This window comes from Oncorhynchus mykiss, chromosome 17, assembly GCF_057628025.1.
Source record: "Oncorhynchus mykiss isolate SJ-2025 chromosome 17, ASM5762802v1, whole genome shotgun sequence".
Taxonomy (NCBI): domain Eukaryota; kingdom Metazoa; phylum Chordata; class Actinopteri; order Salmoniformes; family Salmonidae; genus Oncorhynchus; species Oncorhynchus mykiss.
This window is the reverse complement of record NC_143038.1, coordinates 42750600-42763885: the sequence shown is the minus strand read 5'-3', so window position 1 is coordinate 42763885 and position 13286 is coordinate 42750600. Positions and strand designations below refer to the sequence as shown.

The window sequence follows — 13286 nt, the reverse complement described above, 5'->3', positions numbered from 1 at the left end:
TTTGGTTTGCTAATTTAGTAGCTAGTTATATATCTAGCTAGCTAAGTAGTTGGCTTCTTCCAAAATCAAGCTTCGCTTGGTAACACCAGAGGATCCCCTCCTGGATCAAGAGTCTTGCTGTCTAATATTTGTTTTGTGCATGCAGCAAACTATGAGCAGCATTTCTGATATATATAACTTTATGAGCTAGGATGTCTGTCTTGCAAATAGTTTCGGTCAGAGACTGTATAAAATGTTTGAAAATGCATTCTCTATGGGATTTTACATGTACTTGTTAGCATTGCTAACCTTCACATTACAGAGGCTATGTGGGGTTTGAAAATAGCACCCCTTGTGTTCAGTGCTGGTATGACCGGATATCCTGGTATGGCACAAGGTTGGTATGAAGGTATGACAAACTGGATACTGCCCAAGCCTATTATGAGCTGAACATACAGTAACAGTATGCCAGTGGAAGGGAGTACAGTAGCAGGTGACCCAACTGTGGTTTGTGACTACTATGATTTCCCATTGTAGCCAATTCAACAGCAGTAATTCCGTTACCGATTTTTCAGTAATTTGGTAACAGAATTACGAGTTTTAATTATTTATAAACATACTTGATATTAAAAAAACTATAACTAATTGGTGTGTCTTCCTTTACTTGCTGCGTCTGTGAACGCTCATTATCCTTCCTCATCATGAGGGAGAGAAACTAGAAAAGATCTTAGATATGTGGGTTTTTGGTAACAGAATTACAAGGTAAAAGGCATTGTGTCTTAAACTTATTTCATCCAAAACTAAATATGTGTTGATAATAGTTGGCAGGGGTCTTTGATTCAACATTATTGTGTTTTGATGTATTTCTAATACCTTTTAAGACTTTTTCTGTTAGATGTTGTCTAAGGCCCCTTTTCCATCTGTTTGACCAGAAATCAAAGCCTTCGCTTATCCTGGAAAATGGTTGAAAAATGTATATATGCCTTCAATTCTCAAAAATATAGACTTAGCTTCATTTGACACCCAATATGACATGCTCCTATGAACTTCACTTGAAGGTGCTCATAGGTTCATTTCGCAGCAGTCATAAAACATACAAACAAAATCCACAAATTAAAAAACAACAGCAAATAGCAAGGGATATTTACAAGCAAGTAGCCTGGGTAAGTGCATTTTCATTAGTCTGAGTGAGAGGCACCCTGTTCCTCCTGCATTGGCCTACCTGAGAGGCACGCTGCTCCTTCTGCATTGGCCTACCTGAGAGGCACGCTGCTCCTCCTGCATTAGTCTGCCTGAGAAGCACCCTGTTCGGGCCCCATTAGTATGCAGGCGTCCTGCTCCACATCACACAGGGCTTTGGTGCAGCTGGTGGAGGCAGAGCAGAGGTGTGGAGCTGAGAAGAGGAGGAGGAAATGTGTCTGTTCAGCCAGAGAGAGGAAGGAGGGGGAGGGGACTGGGGAGCAATTCTCCTTCTGAGGAGCACCACTGCTTCTGAGCCAATAGGAATCCTTCTCTGCTCTGCTCTTCCATAAAGCAATTGGTGGCCTCTCAGGGGTGTGTGCCTAGTCCTCTCCTGTACTCCCTGTTCATCCATGACTGTCTGGCCACGCATGGCTCCAACACCATCATTAAGTTTGCCAACGACACAACAGTGGAAGTCCTGATCACCGACAACGGTGAGACAGCCTATAGGGAGGAGGTCAGAGACCTGGCAGTGTGGAGTCAGAACAACAACCTATCCCTCAATGTCAGCAAGACAAAGGAGCTGATCGTGAACAACAGGAAATGGAGGGCCGAGCACTCCCCCATTCACATTGACGGGGCTGCAGTAAAGCGGGTTGAGAGCATCAAGTTCATCGGTGTCCACATCACTAAGGATCTATCACGGTCCAAACACACCAACACAGTTCTGAAGAGGGCACGGCAATGCCTCCTCCCCCTCAGGAGATGAAAAAATTTGCCATGGGTCCCCAGATTCTCCAAAAGTTCAACAGCTGCACCATTGAGAGCATCTTGACTGGCTGCATCACCACTTGGTATGGCAACTGCTTCGCATCCGACTGCAAGGTGCTACAGAGAGTAGTATGTACAGCCCAGTACATCACTGGGGCTGAGCTCCCTGCCACCCAGGACCTCTATACCAGGCGGTGTCAGAGGAAGTTCCTAAAAAAATAGTCAAAGACTCCAGCCACCCAAGTCATGGACTGTTCTCTCTGCTACCGCACGGCACCAAGTCTGGAACCAATAGGGCCCTGAAAAGCTTCTAACCCTAAGCAATAAGACTGCAAAATAGTTAGTTCAATATTTCACCAAATAGCTACCTGGACTGCATTGACCCTTTTTGCATGAACTCTTTTTGCATGAACTTTGACTCCTCACATACGCTGCTACTACTGTTTACTATCTATCACTTTATTCCTAGTTATATGTACATATCTACCTCAAATACCTCGCACCCCTACACATCGACTCGGTACTGGCACCCCTTGTATACAGCCAAGTTATTGTGTATCTATTACTACTTTTATTATTACGTGTTTTATTTTTCTATTATTTCTCTATTTTCTTTCTCTCTGTATTGTTGGGAAGGGCCCGTAAGTAAGAATTTCAATGTTAGTCCACACCTGTTGTTTATGAAGCATTTGACAAATAACATTTGATTTGTAATGGTGATATCACTTTTAACAAGATACAGATAAAACACATATAATTATGCTAACAGCATCTAATGTGACAAGGTTTAATGAATACTTTTGTTAGAGTAAGCTAATGTGAGGCAGTCTTGTATGTTTCAGTAGCTGAAGCTATTCAGCTCCAACATGGGCGTTTCACAAATGCCTTATTCCCTATGGACAGAGATGGTGCTGACAGTAACAATTTCTCTCTCTCACACAATCTTTCTCTATATATGAGAGAGAGATATCACAATATATAAATAAGAGAGAGAGAGACAGAGAAGAGATCAATATATATATATATATATATCTTCTGTCTTTCTCCTATTTTTTTCTCATTCTATCTGCAACGACAAAGAAAAGCCAATATGTCCTCTGAGCATGGATCAATCATGCTGACTTTGGCAAAGTCCTTCAACATTGCACCAATAGAGAGACGCAAGTCAAATATCTCAAAGGATACTCATGTGGGACAAAGCCTAAAAATATCACCACAGCAGTCAGGCATGTAGATTACACAATAAAATTCTACTAAGTAAGCATTTTCCAATAGATTGGTGGCCCAATAACACTTTACGCATTAATGTACTAGTCCAATCAGAACTTCTCAGTCCATATTCTGATTCCGAGTACCCCAATAACAGTAAGTGCTCTTTGTAACCAGAAATATAGTAGAGAGATGCTAGGATCCATTACCAATCCACATACAGTGGTATGAGAGCAAAACCAAGCAGTCAGCATCTCTGAATGCCCATTCTCTCTGAGATTTGAGTCATAGCAGCTGCTTGTCTCAGAATAATGGCCATTAATTAATTCCCTACCCAAACATTAGATGGGTAGAGTTTGATAATCAGCTGCCTCAGTCAGAAACATCTTTACAAAAACCTCACAATGGCGTGACATCACCCCTCAACTTGCAGTCACAATGGGAGAGGGTCGAACTGGAGCACCTAAGTCATCCCCCCTCAAACACCCCACTGAACCCTAAAATTAGAGCCCACAGTGCAGAGTCAGTCTCAGGCTCTCTCAATGGGTCTCAACGACTTGTGTTGTGAACACATGCGAGTGCGCACACACACACACACACACACACACACACACATCGTGTTAAACACGTCTTTGAGTTGGCTGGTTCTCACGACTCCTGAACTGCTGGCGGAGAATACTGCTTTGTGCGTGTGGGTGTGAGAGGGCACGCATACTCACTGCCTGTGCCAGGCCTTCTTCCTAAAGCGGGTTATACCTAATAGCTTCTTCCCGCCTCCTCCCTCACCACTCTGGCTAGAGGACATCCATATATGTCAGCATTCTCAAAGTTTTCCCAAGACAAAGCCCTGGTTCAGTTGGCAAGGCCAAAGAGGACAGTAGTGAATAACAGGATAATTTAAATCAACTGAGCCTCGGCCAATGGATTTCGCACATTGCCTAATCAGGCTCAATTGAATAAAAATGACCGAAACTGCAATTCCTTGAAAACAAAAGTCTTAAGCTGAAAAACGAAACCCTGCTTAACTTTTATGTTGATTGCCTCTGTAACTGTAGGACTGTTCATCAAACCAACTATTACAACTTATGATCCAGCTTTTAATCCAATCCTCCACATTACCAAGACTTGACTTGTGAAGGCTTGATTGAATGTGGTCCTGAGTCACTCAAAGCATATTTAGCTCTGTGGCTTTAGCTTCAGCGAGCAGTAACAGGTGCCACGGTCACACAATAGCTGCAACAGACCCGATGAGGATGAGAAATCAATTTACAAAGGTGTCCCAAATTTTTTTGGCACCTCCCCTACCAGCTCTCCCCGCAATTTATCTTGAGCAACCCATTGTCTTTTTCTTTTCCTCTGAAGACTTGTCGAATTTCTCCACAGAGTAGTCGAGACATCTGCCAGGATCCTCACACTTTCGTATGCAAATTAATGTGATAGGGCATGAGAGCCGCCAGTCAGCTGTTTCAGCTGCTTTCCCTGTGATCGTGTTGTGTGTGGCAATAATATAGGCAACATTATTGTTTAGCATTTTTTTCTGCTCTTGTTTATAAAGCGGTTTATAGTCGGTTATTTTACTGTGAGTGCATGTTTGTCCACAGTGTTAAATCAACACAGAGTGTTACAGTTAACACTGGTTCAGTGTCTATACAGGTCCACACTTTTCAGTGTTAAATTAACGCACTGCTTAGTGTAAAGCCTTATTCACATATTTCCCAGAGCCTTTTTTGTGAATTCATTACCACCAATGACTGTATTTGTTAGTGACTGCAATGGTTGTTGCACTCACCCATGTTCATGTTATCTTTAAAGTTAAATTACTTGTAACACAAAGATCCCTTTTTTGTCTGTCCATAACACTTTATTCCAAACTTATCTTTTATTTTTATTGGCCAGTCTGAGATATGGCTTTTTCTTTGCAACTCTGCCTAGAAGGCCAGCATCCCGAAGTCGCTTCTTCACTGTTAATGTTGAGACTGGTGTTTTGCGGGTACTATTTAATGAAGCTGCCAGTTGAGGACTTGTGAGGCGTCTGTTTCTCAAACTAGACACTCTAATGTACTTGTCCTCTTGCTCAGTTGTGCACTGGGGCCTCCCACTCCTCTTTCTACTCTGGTTAGAGCCAGCTTGTGCTGTTCTGTGAACGCATGGAATAGCCTTCATTTCTCAGAACAAGAACAGACTGACGAGTTTCAGAAGAAAGGTCTTTGTTTCTGGCCATTTTGAGCCTGTAATCGAACCCACAAATGCTGATGCTCCAGATACTCAATTAGTCTAAAGGCCAGTTTTATTGCTTCTTTAATCAGCACAACAAGTTTTCAGCTGTGCTAACATAAGGGTTTTCCAATGATCAATTAGTCTTTTAAAATGATCGACTTGGATTAGCTAACACAACGTGCCATTGGAACACAGGAGTGATGGTTGCTGATAATGGGCCTCTGTACGCCTATGTAGATATTCCACAAATAAAATCAGCCGTTTCCAGCTACAAAAGTCATTTACAACATTAATAATGTCTACACTGTATTTCTGATCAATTTGATGTTATTTTAAAATGGACAGGGACTTTTCTAAGTGACCCCAAACATTTGAACGATAGTGAATATATTTTTTGGGGGGGGGTCACTTAGAAATGTCCTTGTCCTTGAAAGAAAAACACGTTTTTTTGTCCATTAAAATAACATAAATCACCTTTGTAAATTGATTCCTCATCGGGTCTGTTGTCGCAGTGTATCTTTTTTTTTTTACTGGGGGGGGGGGGGGGGGGCAAATTCAGCCTGCAGGATGCCAGTTGGTGAACCCTGTCATAAGGCCTTATTTTAAGGGCTTAGTTTTACTCTAATATAGTGGTCTGAAACTCATGGTTTACAGACAAAATCAGGGCAGCAAGTCACATTACACGGGCTTGTAAAGTGATGGAAATCCAGCCGGAGTGGGGCTATCCAACGTTTGGATTTTTTTATTCAGAATGACTGCTAAGATTGCGAAGACTAAGATACCTAAAGCTATAAACTGGAACAACCATTTCAGATACGGGTGCAATAAGCACAAATAACAGATTATTAGTTTCTAAAAAATATGTGGTATGTATATTTGAGTAGCATAACATGAATTGAATTAATCAAAAACACACATATTGAAACAAACAATTAAAAAATCTACCTCCAATAGAGCATGCTGGGAAATTTGATAACAATTGGTGTGGTTTTGGTTTAACACTGGTTATTATCACCAACACACTGAGAATTATCACCAACAAATTCATTTACATCAATGACTGTTAATTTAACACTTACAGAGTTCATTTAACACCTCAATCAACACTAGAAATGTGACACTGAAAAATCAACACTAGGTAACACTGTGCAATTTCCTGTGTCAGTGTGTCATCCCTCAGACAAAATCGATATGAATTCGCATTCACAATGGATAATAATTAATTAATTATATGCACACACATATCAGACTACATCCTCCATATTATTTGCCACATGTGGGCTACTGAATGCGGATCACAGTGCCCTTGCAAATCCAATGGGAGGACTGATGCTGTAGCTAGCCCTACCATTTGATGTGAGATTCAGCCAGCTTCTACAATATTAATATGAACAGCAAGGGTTCCGTAGACCTAAATAAACAAAGAGCTTAGCCTACATATTTTATTTGGACGATATGCCAATTGTGCTGTCACCACCACATTAGAAAGAATAATGCAACATCTTTCCTCTCCTCAATGACAGTCGCATTCACTTCAATACGTGAGGAGTGCAGTGAATACAGGAGGCATATTTGTTTGAATCCTTGGCAAGGCGCAGATCATTTCAGAAATAAAATATTCAGACCATGCCTAATTATTCCGAAATTACCGTTTCCAATTAAGTTCATGATTTTATATCTGTGAATAATATTCAAAAGCTAAGCATGCGATTCTCATTAATTGACTTATTTCACAATGGTTAACTAGATATGTAAATTGTAGCATAGGTCCTACATATGAAAATGAGCAATTGGTCTCACCTTAGCATTTTATCAACCACAAGAATGCCTCTCCCCCTGTACACATACTTAGCTGCCACAGGAAAAAACAGGCAATTCGAGCGCTCAGTCTTGAAAGATAATATTACTATATATATGAAAAATTAATAATACAATATTTAACTTAGCAAAAAGCGACGTCTCTTCATAGAGGTTTAGTTTTGATTTCTTCAGCCGCCGTTCTTCTGTCCTCTGTGCTTCGCCCGCGGCTGACTGAATAGCTTTATCATCGCCACTGGTAACCCGAGCACAGCGCTTGCCTTGAGCTCGCGCTTCTCTGAGCTCGTACCCTCCTCCAAGTAAACATACAGAGAGCACCTGGCGCTGACCAGAGCTGCGAGTCCTGTCAACTGATTTCAAAAGCGAGATTGGTCGTGCGGCAGTGTATGTCATCACAGCCTGGTGCCCAACTAGACGACCTCACCATCTGCTCGAGTTCTGCTGTGATGGGAACAAAAGAAACTCGCTGTGGGAAACTGGAAGCAAGGGTGAGGTTGGCGTGGCAAGGGATGAAAGGGTTACATTTTTTACAAGTTCCAGTGTTTGTCAGAAAGTGTCCAATGTAAGGTGAAGTGAGTCAATGACCTCTAAAATTAACTAATCTTGCATGAATACAAAAACCTAGCCTACACTGAATCTACATAATGACCTTGGAAAAGGTTTTTTGGCATATAGCTCAGTATCGGGCAACTGGTTTTGAGTTATGTTGAGGTGTACAGTAAAACTAGGGTGTGGCAATATTTTGATGTCACATTATAGGCCTAATTCCATTCTGTCTGGATGTGTGATGTCTTGGTAATCTGTGACTAAAATATCACTACACAGCTATGATATATAACCTTACCAGCACACAATATAGAGAACATGCACATGTGTGCCACACACACACACACAGTAAAATTAAATGTATGTTCTCTCTCCACCTGTCAACAATCTCTCCTCTCTTTCTGCTTCCTTCCTTCCTTCTTCTCCTAGGATAGCTTTGAAGTGACAGTGCTTCATCACATTCTGTTTCATCTCTTAAAGCTGCCTGCTTCCACCTGAGCTGATGCATTGAGCCTGAAGGACCTTGTGGGATCATTCTTGTGGGATCATTCTTGTGCTTGAGACAGACATGATAGGATGAGTGCAGCTTTTCTCCTGTTTGTTGATATTGTACTGGCATGTTAGGTTGCACTGTTGAGTGGTAAAGGGTCACAGACTTCGGTGGAGAAATCACATGAAGTCAGAACTTCCTGAAATCATGTGTGAGAACATAAATCTGATAGACCATTTCAGCGATTGTCAGCGATTGTCACACTTTTTCCGGTCATTGATTCAATGTCTTGAGCCCTCATACTAACTTTTATTCACATTGAACATCATCGTCAAATCAAAATGTTATTTGTCACATGCACCAAATACAAATACGACCTTATAGTGATGTGCTTCCTTACAAGCCCTTAAACAACAATGCAGTTAAGAAAATACAAAAACAAAGTAACAAAAGTAACAAATAATTATTTGAATCAATATTTCGCTTTCTCTAGCGTTTGCAATGTATGATCAACAAATGGATCCATACGAGACAACTTCAGAAAGGAAGAGCAAGAGCGGTGGTTTTCACATCCCTATTTAAGCGCCCACACCAACAGAAATCCAATTTTTTGAGCTGAAAGACAATTGCCAGAGCTTACCCATCATGTTGTATAACGATGTATGTCAATAGGTCATCATTTTAGTCAAAGTATGATGTATTTGCTCTTGAAGAGAGAAATCTGAAGTGGGACATTCGTGGAAATCCGTGTCAATGCCCTGTCTTTTCCTATGAGATGACGTGCAAATTCTTTTCAGCCTATGTTTCATTTCAGGGCTAGGGTTTTAGGGTTCAGGGTTTTATTTGATTGTTACCAGTTACCACCCACCTGTATGACGTTGTTTATTAATCAGAAACAGCTGCAATGTTCTTCCTCTTCACAACTGAACTGAACCAAACAGCCTTGTGTCCACTTGGTCGCCTGAGCAATGGAGCAAATACAAATAGGGGGTCCAAATGTTTTTCACTTATTGTTGAGCTAGTCTGTATAAAAAATATATACAGTATACCTGACTATTTTATAAATGGTATAAATGCGTGATATGATTGAATTTTGCAAACCCCACTCCCCTAGTTGCCCCAAGATGAATGGTTTTGACCACTAAAGTTTTTCTTCGCTACACTCTTGGCTCCACTGCTTTGATTGGTGCAGCACAAGTATGTATCCTATAATGAAAAGACACAGTGGCGTCATCAGGCCTGAACTTTCAAGGCTTCAAACTCAGATGTTTTTGTTTTCTAACATTTTGATGGTCTATAAAAAATGTATTATAATAATGAAAAAAATATACACAAAATCAAATGTGTTTTATATACACTACCGGTCAAAAGTTATAGAACACCTACTCATTCAAGTTTTTTTCTTTATTTTTACTATTTTCTACATTGTAGAATAATAGTGAAGGCATCACATTTATGAAATAACACATATGGAATCATGTAGTAACCAAAAACGTGTAAAACAAATCTAAATAAATTTTATATTTGAGATTCTTCAAATAGCCACCCTTTGCCTTGATGACAGCTTTGCACATTCTTAGCATTCTCTCAACCAGCTTCATGAGGTAGTCACCTGGAATGCATTTCAATTAACAGATGTGCCCTGTTTAAAGTTAATTTGTGTAGTTTCTTTCCTTCTTAATGTGTTTCAGCCAATCAGTTGGGTTGTGACAACAGAATATAGCCCTATAAATCCATATTAAGGCAAGAACAGCTAAAATAAGCAAAGAGAAAGACAGTCCATCATTACTTTCAGACACACCACAAAAAACAATATACAATACATACAGTTGAAGTCGGAAGTTTACATACACTTAGGTTAGAGTCATTACAACTCGTTTTTCAACCACTCCACAAATTTCTTAAAAACAAACTATAGTTTTGGCAAGTCGGTTAGGACATCTACTTTGTGCATGACACAAGTCATTTTTCCAACAATTGTTTACAGACAGATTATTTCACTTATAATTCACTGTATCACAATTCCAGTGGGTCAGAAGTTTACATACACTAAGTTGACTGTGCCTTTAAAAATTCCATAAAATTATGTCATGGCTTTAGAAGCTTCTGATAGGCTAATTGACATCATTTGAGTCAATTGGAGTTGTACCTGTGGATGTATTTCAAGGCCTACCTTCAAACTCGGTGCCTCTTTGCTTGACATCATGGGAAAATCAAAAGGAATCAGCCAAGACCTCAGAAGAAAATGGTAGACCTCCACAAGTCTGGTTTATCCTTGGGAGCAATTTCCAAATGCCTGAAGATACCACATTCATCTGTACAAACAATAGTATGCAAGTATAAACACCATGGGACCACGCGGCCATCACACCGCTCAGGAACGAGACGTGTTCTATCTCCTAGAGATTAACGTACTTTTGTGTGAAAAGTGCAAATCAAACCCAGAACAACAGCAAAGGACCTTGTGAAGATGCTGGAGGAAACAGGTACAAAAGTATCTATATCCACAGTAAAACGAGTCCTATATCGACATAACCTGAAAGGCCGCTCAGCAAGGAAGAAGCCACTTCTCCAAAACCGGCATAAAAAAAGCCAGACTACGGTTTGCAACTGCACATGGGGACAAAGATTGTACTTTTTGGAGAAATGTCCTTTGGTCTGATGAAACAAAAGTAGAACTGTTGACCATCATTATGTTTGAAGGAAAAAGGGGGAAGCTTGCAAGCTGAAGACACCATCCAAACCGTGAAGCACGGGGTGGCAGCATCATGTTGTGGGGGGACTTTGCTGCAGGAGAGACTGGTGCACCTCACAAAATAGATGGCATCATGAGGGAGGAAAATTATGTGGATATATAAGCTTGGTCGCAAATGGGTCTTCCAAATGGACAATGACCCCAAGCATACTTCCAAAGTTGTGACAAAATGGCTTAAGGACAACAAAGTCAAGGTATTGGAGTGGCCATCACAAAGCCCTGACCTCAAGCCTCAATGTGGGAGCTTGTGGAAGGCTATCCGAAACGTTTGACCCAAGTTAAACAATTTAAAGGCAATGCTACCAAATACTAATTGAGTGTATGTAAACTTCTGACCCACTGGGAATGTAATGAAAGAAATAAAATCTGAAATAAATCATTCTCCATACTATTATTCTGACATATTATTCTGACATGTATAAATTAATTTATCAGTAATCACATAACAATACAATATTTGTTTAGTTTAAATGTGTGTTTGTTTGTGAGTGTGTAAGAGATAGGCTATATGAAGGAGATAACTGAGTCATTTGGTTCATTGGGCTGACCCCCAGTCTTCTCTTGAAATATGGAGGGATGTTGATGTTTTGGCAATGTGAAGATAAGAATTCCAGAGTATGGTACCTCTATATCTGATAGTGAATTGACTATGTGAGGTGCGGAAGTAGGGAGGGTGAAGATTCGCCCAGTGTCTTGTGTTATATAGATGGATTTCAGAATTAAGAGTCAATTGAAGGGTTTAGGTAAACTGTCTGGGAGGTATGAGCATTTGTAGATGAAAGTGCATAATTGGCATACATTAATGTCGTAAATAGACAAGATATTGAGTTTCTTAAGCAAAGGTGCAGATGGAGCCAGGTAATTAGAGGAGGTGGCTAGTCTTGCAAATCTATTTTGTATGATGAGTATTTTGTGTAGGTAGAAGACATACAGTGCTATGAGGCTTGAAATGTATCTCAGGTTCATCCTGGTTCCATTAATCATCCTTGATATGTTTATACAACTTGGAGCCTACCTGTGATAAAATCAATTGATTTGACATGATTTGGAAAGGCACACCCTGTTTATATTTGTATTTGTGTTTATTATGGAACCCATTAGCTGCTGCCAAGGCAGTTCCTGGGGTCTAGCAAAATTAAGGCAGTTTATACCATTTTAAAAACATTAAAATACATTCACAGATTTCACAACACACTGTGTGCCCTCAGGACCCTACTCCACAACTACCACATATCTACGGTACAAAATCCATGTTGTGTGTGTATAGTGCGTATGTTATCGTGTGTGTGTATACATGTGTCTGTGCCATTGTTTGTGTTGCTTCACAGTCCCCGCTGTTCCATAAGGTGTTTTTTATCTGTTTTTTAAATCTAATTTTACTGCTTGCATCAGTTACTTGATGTGGAATAGAGTTCCATGTAGTCATGGCACTATGTAGTACTGTGCACAGTCTGTTCTGGACTTAGGGAATGTGAAGAGACCTCTTGTGGCATGTCCTGTGGGGTATGCATGGGTGTCCGGTGCATTCAACATGTCAATACCACTCATAAATAAAAGTAGTGATGAAGTCAATCTCTCCTTCACTTTGAGTCAGGAGAAATTGACATACATATTATTAATATTAGCTCTCTGTGTACATCCAAGGGCCAGCCGTGCTGCCCTGTTATGAACCAATTGCTATTTTTTGTGGCACCTGACCACATGACTGAATAGTAGTCCAGGTTAGAGGTTGACTGATTAATCGGAATGGCCGATTAATTAGGGCCGATTTCACGTTTTCATAACAATCGGTAATCGGCATTTTTACCAATGTGTACCTAACCATAAACATCAACGCCTTTCTTAAAATCAATACACAAGTATATATTTTTAAACCTGCATATTTAGTTTATATTGCCTGCTAACATTAATTTCTTTTAACTAAGGAAATTGTGTCACTTCTCTTGCGTTCTGTGCAACAGAGTCAGGGTATATGCAGCAGTTTGGGCCGCCTGGCTCATTGCGAACTTTGTGAAGACTATTTGTTCCTAACAAAGACAGCCAACTTCGCCAATGGGGGATGATTTAACAAAAGCGCATTTGCGAAAAAATCACAATAATTTCACAAATGTACCTAACCATAAACATCAATGCCTTTCTTAAAATCAATACACAGAAGTATATAATTTTTTAAACCTGAATATTTAGTTAAAATAATCCAGGTTAACAGGCAATATTAAACTAGGGAAATTGTGTCACTTCTCTTGCGTTCATTGCACACAGAGTCAGGGTATATGCAATAGTTTGGGCCACCTGGCTCATTGAGAACTAATTTGCCAG

General features: G+C 40.2%; 1 protein-coding gene across 4 annotated transcripts in view; it reads right to left on the bottom strand.

Moving 5' to 3' along the window:
• Nucleotides 1–7695, bottom strand: part of LOC100136832 (leucine rich repeat neuronal 1) — a 38000-nt gene extending 30305 nt beyond the window's left edge. The window contains exons 1-2 of one of the 4 annotated variants that reach the window (XM_021567416.3): nt 7159–7630; nt 1202–1372 (exon numbers count right to left, since the gene is read on the bottom strand). The gene's annotated coding sequence lies outside the window, so the exon portion shown is untranslated. Of the gene's footprint in view, nt 1–1201; nt 1373–7158 lie in introns of all 4 variants that reach the window. The other 3 variants (XM_021567419.3, XM_021567418.3, XM_021567420.3) reach the window with 3 other exon arrangements.
• Between the last annotated feature and the right edge of the window lie 5591 nt (nt 7696–13286).